Here is a 5,579-nt window from a genome sequence, read left to right as displayed (position 1 = left end):
GAGAGCTGCTATAACCAGAAATCGCTTTATCACTGTCACATGTACAGTGAAAAGCTTTGGCTTGTGTGTCGCCCAGCTCTGCTCTGGAGGTAGTACAGAAAGAGAAAAATAAAACAAAATGCAAAATATACACCCAGTGGCCACTTTATTAGGTACACCTGTGCAAGCGCTCATGAAGACCATGAGCAATAGGAGTCGAGTCTCCTCCCCCATTTTATCATGGCTGATCCATTTTCCCACTCAGCCCCAATCTCCTGCCTTCTCCCCGTATCCCTTCATGCCCTGCCTCAAGAATTTAGCAACCTTTTTTTCCTTAAGTAGACAAAAAGACAGCCTCCACAGCCACCTGTGGCAACGAATTCCACAGTTTCACCATTCTCTTTCAAAAGGAATTCCTCCTCATCTCTCTTCTAAAAGGATGTCCCTCTATTGTGAGGCTGTGTCCTCCAGTCTCACGCTCCCCCACCATAGGAAACATCCTCTCCACATCCGCTGTATAAAGGCCTTTCAACATCCAACAGATTTCAACGCGGTCACCCTTCATTATTCTGACTTTCAGTGAGTACAGGTCCAGGGTCATCAAACGCTCCTCATATGACAAGCCTTTCAATCACGGAATCATTTTCGCGAACCTCGTTTGAACCCTCTGCAACGTTAGCACATTCTTTCTTAGATAAGAGGCCAGAAACTGTTCACAGTACTCCAAATGAGGCCTCACCATAACATCCTTACTTTTGTATCCTAGTCCTCTTAAAATGAATGCTAACATCACATTTGCCTTCTTTACCACCAATTCAACCTGCAAATGAACTTTTAGGGAATCTTAAACATCTCCCAAGTCCCTTTGCACCTCAGATTTTTGAATTTGCTCTATATTTAAAAAATAGTCTACACTTCTATTTCTTTAGCCCAGGTGCCTGATCACATACTTCCTGATATTGTATTCCACGGCCACTTCTTTCCCATTCTCCTAATCTGTGTAAATCTTTCTGTACCCTCTCTACTTCCTCAGAAGTACCTGCCCCTCCATCTATCTTCATATTGCCTGCAAACTTGGCAACGAATGTCATCCAGGTCATTGACATATAATGTAAAAAAAAGCGGTCCCAATACTGACCCCTGTGGAACACCACCAGTCATCGGCAGCCAACCAGAAAAGGCTCCTTTATTCCCACTCACTGCCTCCTGCCAGTCAGCCACTGCTCTATTCATGCTACAACCTTTCTTGTAATACCATGGGCTCTTATCTCGTTAAGCAGACTCATGCGTGGCACCTTGTCAAACGGCTTCTGAAAATCCGAAAACACAACATCAACCCATTCTCCTTTGTCCATCCTGCTTGCTGTTTCTTCAGACTTCCAAATGATTTGTCAGGCAGGATTTTCTCTTAAGGAAACCGTGCTGACTTCAGCCTAATTTATCATGTGCCTGAAACCACATCCTTAACAATCGACTCCAACATCTTCCCAACCTCTGAGGTCAGGCTAACTGGTCTATAATTTCCTGTTTTCTGCCCCTCTCCCTTCTTGAAGAGTAGAGTGACATCTGCAATTTTCTAGTCCTCCGGAACCACGCCAGAATCCATTGAATCTTGAAAGATCATTATTAATGCTTCCATAATCAGTTTAGCCAACTCTTTCAGAATCCTAGAGTGTACACTATCTGGTTTAGGTGATTTATCTAACTTCAGATATTTCAGTTTCCCAAGCACCTTATCCCTAGCAATGGCAACTTCATTCACTTCTGCCCCCTGACACTCTCAAACTTCCACCACACTGCTGGAGCCTTCCACAATGAAGACTGATGCAAAATACTTATTCAGTTCATCCACCATTTCTTTATCCCCCATTACTACCCCTCCAGCATCATTTCCCAGCGGTCCAATATCTACTCTTATCCCTCTTTTACTCTTTATATATCCGAAGAAACTTTATGTATCCTCTTTAATATTATTGACTAGCTTACTTTCATATTCCATCTTTTCCTTCTTAATGCCTATTTAGTTGCCTTCTGTTGGTTTTTAAAAGTTTCCCAATCCTCTAATTTCCCACTAATGTTTGCTCTCTTTGGCTTTTACAGTGGCTTTGGCTTCTCTTGTTGGCCACTATTGTGTCATCTTCCCTTCAGAATACTTTTTCCTCTTTGGGATGTGTATATCCTGCCCCCTCCGGATTGTTCCTGAAATTCCAGCCGTGGCTGCTCTGCCAGTGTTCTTTCCCAATCAGTTCTGCCCATCTCCTAGCTCATGCCTCTGTAATTCTCTTTACTCCACCGTAATACTGATGCAACTGACGGTTAGCTTCTCCTTCTTAAACTTCAGGGTGAATTAAATCATATTATGATCACTTTCCCCTAAGGGTGCTTTTACCTTAAGCTCCCATATCAATTCCTGTTCACTGCATAACACCCAATCCAGACTGGCTGATCCCCGAGTGGGCTCACCATGAGCTGCTCTAAAAAGTCATCTAGACAGGCATTCGAGAAACTCCCCCTCTTGGGATCAAGCAACAACCTAATTTTCCCAGTCTAAATGCATATTGAAATTCCCCATGACTATTGTAACACTGCCCTATTGGGCATGTCAGCTCTTTCCCATTGTAATTTGTAGACCACATCCTTACTATTGTCTGGGGTGGGGTCTGTATAAAATTCCCATCGGGGTATTTTACCCATGCCACTCCTTAGCTCTTTCCACAATGATGCAACACCTTCTGACCCTATGTCACTTCTTTCTAATGATTTGTTTTCATTTTTGACCTACAGAGCAACACTGCCCCCTCTGCTTTCCTGTCTGTCTTTTTGGTACAATATGTATCCTTGGGTATTAAGCTCCCAGCTATAATCCTCTTTCCACCATGATGCCCACAGCATCACATATGCCAATCTGTAACTGTGGTACAGTTATTCTCTATACCTCATGCATTCAGATGTTACACCTGTATTCACCTTTTTCAATTTTGCCCCCCTTTTACATTGCAACTCATCCTGTTGTCTGCGATTTTGTCCAATCAACAGCCTCTCTTTGCCAGCAGAATCCCTGCACACTGCCTCTGTTTGTAAACCAGCTACCTCATCCTCAGCCCTATCACTCCACTTCACTTACCCCTGCCAAATTAGTCTAAACCCTCCTGAACAGTTTCAGCAAACCTGCCTGCAGAGATATTGATCCTCTTTGGGTTCAGGAGTACAGATCGCACCTTCCCCAGAAGAGATCCCAACGATCCAGAAACCCCTGCCCCCTGCACCAGTTCCTCAGCCACGCATTAACCTACCAAGTCATCCTGTTCTTACCCTCACTGGTGCGTGGCATGGGTAGCAACCCAGAGATTACTATCCTGGTGGTCCTGTTTCTCAGCTTTCTACCTAGCTCCCTAAAATATATTGTCAGGACTTCCCCACCTTTTCTACCCATATCACAGGTGCCAATATGTCCCAAGAGTTCTGGCTACTCACCCTCACCCTGGAGAATGCCATGGATCCGATCCGAGACACCCCTCACCCTGGCACCAGGGAGGTAACATATCATCTGGATGTCTCTATTGTGCCTACAGAGTCTTGTCTTCTGTTCTTCTGACTAAGGAATCTCCTATCTCCTCTTCACCTCTATGATCTTCTGAGCCACAGTGCCAGAGATCCTGTCACTGTGACTCCCCCAGTAGGCCATGCCCCTTAGCATTATCCAAAACGAGGGCAATAGCTGCCGGGGTACTCTGCACTGGCTGTGCATTTCCCCTCCTTCTCCTGACAGTCACCCAGTTACCTGGCTCCTGCAACCTAGGGGTGACGACCTCCCTGTAGCTCCTGCCTATCACCTCCTCGTTCTCCCGTATGAGCCGAAGGTTTTCGAGCTGCAGCTCGGTGCCTCTGGTGCAGATGTGTTTATCCAGGAGGCTGGAGGTCTCCCAGCATTCCCACATCTTACTGCCCATGGATGCATTCTCACTACACTGCCATGCCCGAACAGACGGGGAATGAAAAATTAAGAACGAAGAGAGAAACTTACCAGATACCTCAGCTTGCCCAAGCCTGCTGAGCCAAAGCCACTCCAAACTCCGGCCCATTCACAACAATGGCCGCTCCACTTGCACTTACGATACTTTTATTCGCCCTTTCTAATGAATCCTGCTCAGTGATTGGTCGCAGACCGGCTCTGAGAAACTGCCACAAAGTTCTGCCTTTTCATTCCTGATTGCGGACCTGATTGAAAAGGTTGCTCTCCTCACGTATTCCTGCTTGCTGATTGGCCGCAGCCTAATTCCAATGCAAACGTCTAATCAGCCAATCACGTGGCAGCAACTCAATGCATGAAAACATGGAGACACGGTTCATTTGTTGTTCAGACCAGACTGGGGAAAGAATGTGGTCAGTGACTTTGTCTATGGGATGATTGTTGGTGCCAGACGGGGTGTTCTGTGTATCTCAGAAGTTGATCATCTCCAGGGATTTTCTCTCCAGTTTACAGAGAATGGTGAGAAAAACAAAAAAAAAGGTGAGTGGCAGTCCTGTGGGTGCAAACCCTTGTACCCTTGTTAGGGACAGAAGTCAGAAGAGAATGTGCAGACCGGTTCAAGCTGACAGGCAGGCGACCCTAACTCAAGCTTGCATTAGAAGGGCATCTGTGAAGGCACAACACATTGAATCTTGATGTAGATGGGCTACAGCAGCAGAAGATCACAAACATGCCCCCTGCACCTAATAAAGTGGCCACTCAGTGGGGGGGGGTGTGGTTTACACCTACAGAGAAGTTACAGTGCAGGGAAACAACCAGGTGCACGGGCTATAACATGGTGCATCGGTTTGGCTTCCTGCACTCATTTACGAGATCGCTAAGATCAGGAAGAGCCCAAGTCAGCCGTCGGGAGCAGGTTCAGTTCGGGTGTTGTAGTGACCACCCCAGTCATTCTTCCCCCCACCCCCCCCATGCAGCCTCTCCCCACCACAGACCCTATCCTGACGACTCTAGGAGGTTCAGCCTCACAATCCGTAGGAAGCAGCTGTTCCATAAAAACTTGATTATCTTTAATTATCCTGTATGTAAGACGTCCAATTAACGCGGTCAGTTAAACACATCCTGTGCTGTGAACTTAATGGAATTCTGCTGGAGATACCAGTGTCCAATTTGCTTTTGCTGTTCTTGAATCTTATGGAATTATACTTAAGGATGTCTCTGCACCCAGTCTCAAGGCTCTCCCAAACATTGGTCTCCCTTACACTGAGTCCCAAGGTTTTCTCAATACCAAATCTTGAGCTTCCCCCAGTAAAGGTCTCAAGGCTCTCTCAATATCAGGTCTTGAGACTCCCCCAGTACAGCTCTTGAGGCTCCCTGAATACCAGGTCTGGAGGCTCCCTCTGTATCCAATCGCAATTGCTCACCATAATGTCTGGAGGTTCAGTTATGGGTTTCAAGGGCTGCTCCCACCTGTCTCTGGCCCTGAGGATGCCAATTTCACATAATCTCCCCTTCCTATTTGTATCAGACTGGCGATTGCTTCTGTAGGTATTTCAGTCCTCCCCTCTCCGACTCTCCCTCCTTACCTCTCTCTACCTCTACCCCCGTTCTCCCTCTCCCCTTCTTTCAC

The sequence above is a fragment of the Hypanus sabinus genome, chromosome 22, assembly GCF_030144855.1.
Source record: "Hypanus sabinus isolate sHypSab1 chromosome 22, sHypSab1.hap1, whole genome shotgun sequence".
Taxonomy (NCBI): Eukaryota; Metazoa; Chordata; class Chondrichthyes; order Myliobatiformes; family Dasyatidae; genus Hypanus; species Hypanus sabinus.
This window is presented reverse-complemented; position numbering follows the sequence as displayed.